A 12,193-nucleotide genomic window follows, 5' to 3' on the forward strand; every position below is an offset into this window, starting at 1 on the left:
CCCCCGCCTGCCCCAGTGGTGTGCATGGGGATGCATGGTGCTGCCCCCTTTCAGAAAAGAGCCCCGGGAGCTCTCCCAAGCAGCAAAGCAACCCCGGGACAGACTGGACCGGGTGCCTGCTGGTAAAGGTTGCTGTGGCTCACTCAGGCGGAGACCTGTTTTACATTCTTCTAGCTCTCTCAGCCACGGTCCTCTTGGGCCTCGGGTTTTCCAAGCTGAGTGTCTGCGTCATCCTGGACGTGGCTGCACAGAGATGCCTAAATATTTAGCTGCTTCCACGCAGGAAGTTAAGGATGGGCTATATTTTTCCCATCATTCAAATGTTCTGGCCTTCGTGTCACGGGAAAGCTCGCAGTCCCAATCTCCTCACATCAGAGCTTTGCATCCAGGTGGCAATGCGTGGAGCTAATCTTTTGCTGCCTTTTTTCCACTGCATGGCAATAGCTGGAGACCACCTTGACCCAGAGAACATCTCCCTGAGCGAACACGACCTCCAAAACCTCACGGGGAGCCTGGCGGCTACCGAGAAGATCTGCAACAGTGCCGAAGCCACCACAGAAACCATCGACTGACCAGAGTCTTCTTGTGTGGATGGCATGTCGCCAACCCCTGCCTCAGGGCTTTTGCTGGTCGCCAATTGGGCCCAGGAAGGAATTTTTTCCCCCTTCATTTACAGACCTGGCGTCTGGGGGTTTTTCGCCTTCCTCTGAGGCACTGGGCATAGTGAGACCATGGCGGTGCCTGTTGTGTTAGTAGCCTGCCTTCCAGGCCTTTCAGGCCCATGGAGGGAGAGAAGAAAGCAAAGGCAACACGTGTCTTGTTTAGTATAGCAGTTAAGAGTAGATGTAGCATAATAAAGTTAAGCTTAAGTTCTCTTTTCTTATAAGACACGGTGTTGACCTCATATTCTTGTGTCAAGTACAAGCTCATGACATGCAAGTAAAGAAAGACGCCACCATGATCCACTGCCATACAAAACACAGGTGCCACAGCCCCCGAGACAAACCTAGTATTTTTCCCTCAGGAAGTCATGGTGGAGCTGCTTGAGAAGCTGCTAATTTTGTTTAACTGGGAAAGGCCTTTGTTCCTCAGAGGGTCACCCTTGGGTGGGCAGGTACGTGTGTAAAGAAAGCGGCAAAGAGAAAAAGCTTTCTCTGCTCCAAGCTGGTATTTCTGTCAAGGCCAGAGAGAGAAATAGGAAGAGAAATGGTGAGCATGGCGGCAGAGCCAAGACTTTGTTGCACTCAAGGCATTCATGTGGGATGGGAAAGCCCCAGCTGGGTATCCCGGCTGGAACGCAGGTTTCTCCCAAGTCTTTTCCACTGGGATCGGCAGGGCCCTTTGGTAGCCAGTATATTTTTCTGGTCGAAGCTCACTGTTCACAAACAGGCCGTTATAGCAGGCTTGTCTGAATGGCAGGGGACAGAACCCCACCCCAACTATGGGACCCCCCTCAGACAAGTATTTCTACCAAGTCACTGGAGTCAGGTTCCCTCAGTCTCTGGGGATGGCGGGGGTTGGGGTTTTTTTTTTCCTTTGTTTCTTTGGCGTGGCATGGCAAAGACCCAACTGTGCATGCCTGCTGCCTCGCAGGTTTCTTCAGAGTCTTTTCCACTGCAATAAACAAGGCCCTGGAGACCAAACTCACTCAGCCTCCCCCTGGCCCTCAGGGCTAGATCTGGCTTGCAGGGGTCCGGGCAGTCTGGATCCAGACCCTCCCCCTCGCAGTTGTGACATCAGGACAGCAGTGATCGGAGCAGAGCGGTGTCACCTTTGGGATTAACGCCACTGCCATTCTCTCCACCACTGCTGAAACGTGTGTCCACTGCAGCTCCAGACCCAGCAATTCGGTTGTGGTTCCTTAACCGCTTTTCCCACCCACACATCCCTGGCCCCTCCAGGAGCCCTGCAGGTCTGAATGTGGCTCTGCAGACTGGATCCAGCTCATGGGCCACGGTCTCGACACCCTGCTCTCAGGCGCTCTCCCCAAGCTTTGAATTGCTGCTGTGATTCTCTTGGGCACCTCTTCCATTTCTCAACCTTTTTGCCACATCTCACCCTGGATCTGGTTCTGGCTCCCAACACTGGTCTCGCCAGCAGTGTACAAAAGGCAACATCACTGCCCAGCTCTGTTGCTTAGACATCCTCGCGTGGCTCTGGGGCGTTTCCTCACAGCATCGCCCTGGGCGGTCATGGCTGGTTGTTTGCCCACCCTGTTACCAGATTTGCCTGTCACTTTGGGATGTGCTAAATTATTAGGCCTATGTTTTTGGGGATCTCTGTAACTCTATGAATATGCTGCTTGTGTTGCTTGTGTTGCTCTATGGAGCTGCATTTCTTCCTTTGGTAAGTCTTCACCCCCAATGGTGCTATCTTGCAGGACTCAGTTTCAGTGGGGCTGGGTTCCTCCAACCACTGAATCAATCAAACACATTTACACACATACTCAAGTCAACAGGACATGCCTGAGCCAGGCCGGATTATTTAGCATTTACAGGCAAACACCCTCGTATGCCTTGAACCCAGTTTATCAGGGCTACAATAAAATGCAGTTGGACATAATTGCACGGGTTAACAGAGCACATCTGAGTCAGGCCGGACTATTCAGCATTGACAGGCTGACACCCTCACATGCCTTGAACTCAGTTCATCCCTTATTTCAGCAGGACAAGACCAAAGGCAGTTAGACACACGTGCACACACGCTAACAGAGTATATCTGAGTAGGCTAGGTCCGATCAGCACTTTCAGCTGATACCCTCATGCGCCTCAAAACTCAGCACTTCAGAGTCTCTTGTCACAATGGTCCTAGTAGTAACCCCCTTGATGAGCAGACCCCACTGTAGTATTGGGCATTACAGGGATCTTTGGCTTAGGTAAAAGAAGCGTTGCTGCAGAGCAAATGGGAAGTTGAAGGGGATGAAAGAGTAGGAGAGGTTCAGAGAAAAAGTATAGCAACAAGCTTGACTATAAAAGTTATTTCTTGCCAGGTCTAGGAACTTATGATGATACCAGGAATAACAGCGATACAAGAGAGAGACAAACAAACAGTTACGATATTACATAGTTTTAATTGGGTTTTTGAGGACATCTAGCTTGAGTTTGATTAGCAAGAGTCAGGTTTCGAAAGCTGTGTCTGCAGTAAGAGAATAAAAGTCAGGTTTCTGGAGTCAGAGAGAGAGAGTTGGGATCTCACCACTCCGCAAAGCTTGACCCGGTTGAGGTTCCCAGGAGTTGCTAGAGCTGGCAGACAGGCAGAGCGCTGAGCACGGCCCATGGGGGGATGTTACCTCTCAGCTCCCTGTTCTTGGGGAACCCTGACACAGGACGCAGACTGCATGACTCGCAAAGAATCCTGCCCCCTCCTCTACCTAAACAAAACTGATTAAGATGCAGTGAGAGACACACCTAAAACCCTCCAGATAAGGGTGACAAAAGTAAAACAACTGCCCTAGGTCTCATCTGCATCCGAGATGGGACCAGATGACCATTCATTTACATGAGAGATGGAGAACAGAAAGCCTGAAGCAGAGACTGCAGTGAATTCTGGGATCAGAGGAGCAGGGGAACACTGCATGATGGAGAACCTGTGCTCCAAATGCTAATCGACCCTCACACACAGCTCAGCACTTATCAGACCAGTTCTAATCTGGATTTACAAAGGACTCCCCCCACTCTAAGCAGAAGTAAGTTTAATAGGCATCTTGGGCTGTACATTCCCCGGTCCCACTATGGGAGGCCTATTTAAACTTAATTGGCTAAAACTCGCTTGCCGGGTTAGGGAATGCTGAGGAAAGACACCAAGTCAGGGGGATGGGCAACATTTGAACAATGGTAGAGGGTTCATCACAGCATCTAGCCCGTTTTTGTAGAGAACTAACAATGGCTCAAGGGAGACCACTGTGTTTGTTTAGGGGTAAACAATGGCTCGTAGACTGGATAACAGGAACTGATCGCTCCTGGCTATGGGTGGCATTACTCTGAGGGAGCTCACAATACAGAGAGGCCGATTCAGTGTTTGGGATACCACTAGAGGAGTCATTACTAGAACTGGTGTGATAAATTCTGAGTTGGGTGTGGGCAGATGTGGGTTGATTAGCACTTGGAGCAGGGATCCCCCATCACACAGTGCTCTCCTGCTTCTCTGCTCCCAGAATTCAGCGCGGGCCTTGCCTTGCAATCTCTGCTCTCCATCCTGAATGCAAATAAAGATGCTTTCCTGTCCCATCTCCCATTTGAATGACTTGTCATCTGGTTCCATCTCGGATGCAAATGAGGGCAGGGGAGTTGCTTCACTCTTATGACCCTTGTCTAGAGGGTTTTAGGTGCATCTCCCACTGCATCTTACTTGTCTTTTGTAAGTCCTTCCTCTAATGAGTTCTTGTGCAGGCAGAGGTGGGGAGGGGGAGAGCTCTTTGTGAGTCACATAGGCTGTGTCCTGTGCCAGGGGCCCCTGACAGCACAGAGCTGAGCGGTAACAACGCTGACCCCTAACTCCTGTTCACAGGCACTGATCTCATGTCACAAGTGAGGAGCAGGTTTTGACTGAACAACCAGCTCCATTCAAGAACCAAGACACTCAGACGAAGGGAACAGAGGAGCTGGCGCTTGGGATCCAGGCCAATGCAAAACCTCCACTGTGCTGTTATGTTGACATGGCACATCTGCACTGACAGAAACAGCCTGTGAATGAGCACAGGGGACACTTATGTGCTTCTGAGGCACTCCATCAACTACATGGTACACAACACACTAGGCTCCTGCATGGGACATTGCAAACACTTTCTCATCACCTGAGCCTCGGCAGCCATGACCTGGGCTCCCCCACTCTGTGGGGTGTGATGAGTGTTGGCACGGGAGGAGGAGGCTGTAGTTGAGGTTCTGCAATGTCCTGACAAGGAATTTGCTATCTCCAGCTCCACATGCACCCCAGCCCCTTGTAGGAGATCTACTGGCCTCAGGGATGTGCCAGTGCCCAGCCTGACATCTTGGGGCCACAAGCTTATGTCCAACCCAACGCAGCTCAGCAGGGATTGACAGCTGTTCTCAGGCCAGCTAGCAGAGGCCTGGGCTCGCTGGCTGTGACATGAGCATCCTTGGGGCTCAGGTCCAGCTCTCCCAGTGCAGGGGCATTCCCTGGCACTGCACTGCATGGCGGTGTCCGCCAGTGTGACGTTAAGTGACAAAGCATCTGAACCTCTCATAAAATGCTCTGTCGAGGGGATGTGGAAGGGGAGACTGAGACTGTTTTCCTCAGAGGACCAAACAAGGAGGGACCTCCAGACCAGTCAGCCTCACTTCAGTTCCTGCAAAAATTATGTAGCAGATCCTCAAGGTATCCATTTGCAAGCACTCGGAAGACAAAAAGGTTTCCCAGCCACCTGTGGAGGGTTCGGGATTGAGAGTATGGTCGAGGTTAGAAAGGTAAGAAAGGTTTATTGACTTACCAAAACCATGACTACGCATAGTATACTAACAGAGAGAATGACAGACGAAAATAATTCATGGTGGCAACTTATCGGCAGTCCCCTCTGATGCCTGATGTTTCTCAAGTTTCTCTTCCACAAAGCTCAGTGAAGTCAGGCATCCCCTATCCTCACTGTTCAAGAGGTACCGGGAAGGACCCTGGTATTCAGTCCTTGGGCTCCTCGAGATCCGTGGGCCCACTGATCCAGGTCAACAGCTAATTAGTAGTTCCTTTCACAGAGCTGTATCTTCCTTCTGAATGATTTCTGGATGTGCCAGCCAATTTGTAACTTCTGAGCTGTGCTGATAACTTACAGCCATTCAGATTTGTTGTACTTCGACTGTCCTTAGACTGACCAATAGCAGTATTAGCCTTGCATTCTTCTGATAAGGTTAATTTTAACTATGCCATAGGGACTACCGTCATTACTTCTATAAGGCTTTGCTAAATTTACTATGCCTCATACTATATACAAGGCCTCACTACATCTTTGACTTTAATTATGCTCTTGACAATATAGAGCTTAGTATCTGAATGAATGACAGAAAAACACTTGGTCTAATCTTCATAGAGCCTTCAGCAAGCACCTTAATCACACAGACATAATTTCCGCTGTCACAAAAGGTGATTAGAAACAGTCATCATGGGCTCACCAGGGGAACTCATGCCTGACCAACGTCATTGCTTTCTATGATGAGGTGACTGACTGTGGATGTGGGGAGACTGGTGGATGTGGTGGACCTTGATTTTCACCAGGCTTTTGCTATGGTCTCCAGGAACATTCTCACAGGCAAGCTAAGGAAAAGTACGGGCTGGATGGATGGACGGTAATATGGCTAGAAAACTGGCTGGAGCATCAGGCTCAGAGAGTTGTAATCAATGGCTGGATGTTTAGTTGGCAGCTGGTATCAAGTGGAGTGCCCCAGGGGTTGGTCCTGGGGGTGGTTTTGTTCAATGTCTTCATCAGTGACCTGGAGGATGGCACAGAGTGCACCCTCAGCCAGTTTGCAGATGACACCAACCTGGGGGGAGCAGTAGGTACACTGGAGGGTATGGGTAGGGGTAGAGGTAGGGGTAGGGGTATTGTGTCTTAATGTGTCCTAGTTGCCAAGAAGGCTAATACCATACGGGGCTGCGTTGGTAGGTGTGTTGCCAGTAGGTCAAGGGAAGTCATTATTCCCCTCTATTCAGCACTGGTGAGGCCACATCTGGGGTAGTGTGTCCAGTTTTGGGCCCCCCAGTATAGAAAGGATTTGGACAAATTGGAGAGTGTCCAGTGGAGGGCGACAAAAATGGTGAGGGGGTTGGGGGACATGGCTTATGAGAAAAGACTGGGGGAACTGGACTTATTTAGTTTTGAGAACAGGAGATTGAGAGGAGACAATGGTAGTCTTCAACTAGCTGAAGTGCGGTTCAAAAGAGGATGGAGCAAGGCTATTCTCAGTGGTGGCAGATGACAGAAAAAGGAGCAACAGTCTTAAGTTGCAGCAAGGGAAGTTTAGGTTAGGTAGTGAAACACTGGAACAGGTTACCTAGAGCGGTTGTAGAAGCTCCGTCGCTGGGTTTCAAAATCTGGCTAGACAAAGATTTGGCTCAGACTGTAGTATTGCAGTGACTATAGTTGTTTTGATTTCTTATATTGTTATTTTGCTTTTTATATAATGACATATTTAACCATTAAGATAAAGTTTATCTTGTTATGATTGACTTTTTATAGTAATTTGATCAGCCATGATTAGTGTTCTGGAATTAACCATCTATTTTCAATTTCTTATTGCTTAGCATAAATATATTGAACATATTGGTCTCCTGATTTTACATACAGTTGACCTATTGGTCTCATGATTTTAGAGCTTAATTTTAATAGAAGGAAAATGCTTATGCAAAGTTTGTGGCATGTCCGGCAAGTGTGGAGAGAGGTAGCGAATGAGTGAATGATGTAGGTATGTTGCCCGGTCGAGTCAGGCCAATGCTCAGGATCTCAATATCACGCTGTTAGACAGGAGGGCATGGTGTACAACTGCACATGCACACATATCACCAATTCAAGAACATACACATCCTAATGATAATTCCATGAAATCATACACAATACACACATACGCAAAGGTTAAACACTGACTCAGGTGACAGTGTGTGTGTGTTGGTGCCTGCAGTACCTAAGCTGGGGGTGTTTGGTAACTAAAGAGCAAGCGGCAGAGATCAGGAGAAAAGGCAGTGGAGATGAGGCAATAGCAGCGGCAGAGATCGAGGAAAATGGCAGTGGGGAGAAGGCAATAGCAGTGGCAGAGATCAGGGGACAAGGCAGGGTGGATGAGGCAATAGCAAAGAAACGGGTTTGCAGGCCGAGAGTAGCTCAGGACAGCTGGAGCCGCAGGAGCATTGAACAGGAGCTGGAGGTGGCAGTGAGCCAGAAGCAGGAGTGGGAGAAATGAGGCAGAAGTTAGAGGGGTGAGGAGCAGAGATTGGAGCAGGGCCAGAACCGTAGTAAAGCAAAACCCAACTCAGGGTCCAAATAACAGTTTTATTAAATGAACACTGTATTGTACAGCTTGGTCCCCACAAACACTCAGTGGAAGGGCTGGAGTCCAGGTAGGGAAGAGAAAAGGAGTCCAAGTCCTTGGCTGAGGAGAGGGTGGGGGTGATAGCTGCCTATCCAGGTGGGGAGGGGGTCCTCGATGGCCAGTCGGGGTCTTTGCCCAGCAGGTGTTGTCCAGAGGGGGTCGCTGGCAGGGCCTCTGGGTTGATAGGCAGCGTGACATGGAGCAGGTCTGCTCCAGGTGAAGATGGTATCCCAAGGAGTCAGTCTTCACTTTCCCCTCTTTATGGGGCAGACTACCTATGATCTCCTATGGGGAGGGCATGTCCACGCAAGGTCAGCTCTGCTCCAGAGGGCTCCAGACGTTCGTGCTGAGCATGTGCAGCCTTGGCACAATGGTGGGTTGCCTCATCTGTTCTTTCTTGAATGTGGAGGGTGGGTCCAATGGCGGGGTCCTTGGTCGAGGTATTGGTTTTGATGGTGGGATGATTTAGTAGGGGGCCCTGGTATCATTGTGTTTCACTCATCCATTCCCTCTTTTGTTTCAGGCATTCAAGGAAAACCAATTTACAGAGGAGGGGTAGGTGTGAGTCATAGTTGCAATATACTGTACAGGGCAGGGGACACAAGGTGGGGGTTTGCCATTACTTTACAGACAGAGGCCTAAATCATATAAATTCGATATAAAACAGTAGAAATTAATTAAAAAATAATAGGAACATAATATAATACAATATAAAACAGTAGAAAGCAATACAAACAGAATAAAACATTATTTACGGTATAAAAAAGGGTCTTCTTACTATGTGGGAGTATAAGATCTTCCCTTAGCTTAGCTGGTATTACTTGTAATAACATATAAGGAATAAAGAGGGCAGACAGAATGCCAGAAATGCTTAGGGGAAGGGGAGGGAGTGTATTTTAAAATACAAAAAAAGGAAAACTAGGGTTTTTGCTACATGTATGTGACAGTGTGAAGGACCTCTTGCACCAGGTAAAAATAATTTTCTGTGGTTTAACAGTGAAAGGCTGCAGTGACATCGAGTCAGCAGTTAAGGATTACCAAATACTAGCTCATGCTGCACCCGGATGGCTGAAGACGGCAAGCAATGACCCTCCTGAAGATTGCAGACCACAAAGCCTGTTCTATGTTTTATGTTCCAATAAATGTGGCGTCGTGCCTTATCCCCTGGTAAGTTTTCTGTTTGTTTTTAATTCACACTGTCCGCCCTGTACACCCAACAGGACGATCTAGTTGGGGAGGGTCCTGCTTTGAGCAGGGGGTTGGACTAGATGACCTCCTGAGGTCCCTTCCAACCCTCATTTTCTATGATTCTGCAATAAAGTCTTGGCACATGATGCACATGGGGCTGTGGCTATATGGCCAAGCATGGCCCCAGGGACAACCCTGACTGCAAGCCTGGAGTCCACGCCAAGCAGCTTGTCAGGGCTCGGCGGTTGTGGGCTGGGGCCAGTGCCCCCTGGAATACTCTAACTAGCAGCTCCCCTCCCCCAGCCTCCCTCCCTCCCGTCCCCCCCAGCAAGTGTCTGGGTTTCTTTCAAGGACATAGCAACTAGCACCCAAATGCCTGGGATGTTTAGGAGAGAAAGGTTTTCTTTCCCTTCAAACACATTGTCTGTGCACTGATTTGAGCCTTAGCCGGGGTGCTTTGCTACCAGCCACAGCCCCAGCAACACTGGAAACAGTTTTCAAGGGCCTCCATCATGACACTGGTGGTGGTGGTGCTCAAAAGGCTCGGAGCTGGGAGCCAGGCTACTGCCTTGGCCCTGATCTCCCCTGAAGGAGATGTGAGAAGGAGTGACACTGGGGTGATGAGGGAAGATCCCTCCAGCACTAAGAGCTGTCTCCTGAGAACAACACAGTGACCAGGGGCTGGCCTGTGCCACAGACTCTGCTCAGCAGTGCAGGGTGCAGGGCTCCATTTCCTCCCTGGCTGTCTGGGTGGCCTGGGATTGCCAGGCTGGGCTTTGGACTGTGGCTTGGATGCTGCATGGCCCAGTGCACAAGACTTTCTCGGGTCAGGCTCCTTTTACACTGTTACTGGGAGCTGCTGGATCAGTGGGAGCTATTTTTAGGGTTAGGGTCAGAGAATGGGAAAAGTTGAGAGCTGTCATTGTGCTTGGGATGAGTGGCCTCCTGGGGTAATATTTAGCACGCAGACAGGTAGGCTTGTCTTGGCTATTATAGGGGGGAGGGGCTCTGGGGCTCCCACCGGGGTTGGATTTGGGAGGGTTCATGGTGGTGTTGGGCTCCACAAGGTGCATGTGGGGTTTTCGCAGCAATTTCCTGTAGTCAGCTTGCTCAGCGTCTCCTGCCTGCGGCTGCTGGAGCAGGTTGAACTGGGGCTGGGGCTGGGGCTGAGGTTATAGTTCGTGACTGAGAACAACCAAGTGTGGAACTGTCTTTCTGCTTGGGATTAGTAGGACTCCCTGTTAGTGCTGTATTTTGGACAGAGGTGCATGGCCTCTGCCATGGTGCTAGGAAGCTGGATGGAGCCTGGGGACTCCACTTAAGAGCTGGATCCAGGAGGTGTTTTGGCAGCACGGAAATTTGCAGCTGGGCCTAGAGATGGGGTTTTGGACCTTCCAAGCCAGTTGCGGTAGCCAGGCTGCGTGAGGTCTCTGGCTGGAGCCGGCTGAGCTGTAGTTAGGGTCTGGGTTGGGGTTAAGGTAAGGGTTAGGGAAAGGATTAGAGGTGCCTTCCTGCTTGCACCTGGTTGGACTCCCACAGAAGTGTTTTGGGCATGGTGAGGGAGGGCAGTCTATGCACACACATAGCGGCCTGTACTCCAGGGCCCCACATCTGGGTTTACGCTGGGAGACCTGCCAGCATTGGGTTGGCATTTAAAGGGGTAGGTGACTTTTATCTCCAGGGCCCTTCCGCAAATAGGAAATGTGTAGGCTGGTCTCTAACATGCTGCTTGTGGGTTTTCCAGGACAGGTGCTGACATGAGGCTGGGCTTCCTGGGGTTGCTGGAGTAGCTGGAGCTGGGCTTTGTGTGCAGGGTTGGTGCATGGCCCTCGGTTTGGTCTCCCGCGTCTGTTTGGAGAAGCGAATGCAGACCAAGCCAAGGGAGCGAGGCAGGGGTGCACCTGGTCAGCAAGGGTACATAGCGGTGTGCACAGCTCGATGCCAAGGGGACCGTACCCATTGCTGATATTGTCACAGGTGAAAAACAAGGTGATTCTGGCCAAGTGGGTGAGAGAACTGGGCATTTCCTCCACCTGCCCTCGATTTGGGGCCATGCCAGGTCTGGCATGAGGCATGTCCATTCCCAGGCAGTGTGGAGAGGGCGAGGCGGAAATTGGAGGCTGGGCTGGGGGCCGGAGGGCTGCAGCGCTGGGGTGGGGGAGGGGCGGTGGAACTGGTGCCCGTGCGTTGCCGCGGCAGCGCTCGTATCATCGCGGCGCTGCGGGTTCCGGGCAGTTGGAGGCGGAGGCTGGAGCGGTGCTGCCGGGTGCCCGGTGTCTGCAGGGACACGGGTAAGGCGGGGGCGCAGAGCGCTGCCCCCTCTCCCGGAGGGAGGGCGCCGAGCCATCGCCCCCACCCAGCACAGGCACCCGGAGACGCGGTCTCTCCTCCGTTTTAAAGACATCCAGAACTGAAGCACTATCCCGGGTCAAGTCCCCGGCTGAGCATTCATCTCCTCGGTGAAATCACCGTCCAGGGGCACGAGTAGTTCATGCGTGTTCATGCGATTTTGAAGTCCTGTCTTCTTTCTGATCCCAGTTGTCAGATGCCAGCTGAAGAGCGACACGAGAGCCGGTCGGAGGGAGGATTTCGCCCTGTGATCCTTCACTGAGGAGTGAGCAGGTCAGGGTCGGGTCCTTAGGCAACGCTGCCAGAGGCAGAGCTGGGGGGGAGCGAGGGTCTCTCTGCTTTCAGGCTTGTGGCCTGTATTCAGGGAGAAGTGAAGAATGAAGACGGAGCCAACAGGACCCTTGCTTTGCAGAGAGGGGCTGGCAACCGGCCCCTGCCAGCTGTGTGTGAGGGAGCAGGAGCTGGGCATGCTCTGGAGGCCCCCTCTTGCCCAGAAAGTAAAGTTTGCGCTCTAACCTTGCATGTGTTTTATCTTCGATTCAGCCACCTTTTCCAGCTCAGGTGTCACAAGGCTTTGAAACGCCTCCCCGGCCAAGGGTCACTTCCCCACCACGATGGCTGAAGCG

This window comes from Gavialis gangeticus, unplaced genomic scaffold, assembly GCF_001723915.1.
Source record: "Gavialis gangeticus isolate Ggan-Ray unplaced genomic scaffold, GavGan_comp1, whole genome shotgun sequence".
Lineage (NCBI taxonomy): Eukaryota > Metazoa > Chordata > Crocodylia > Gavialidae > Gavialis > Gavialis gangeticus.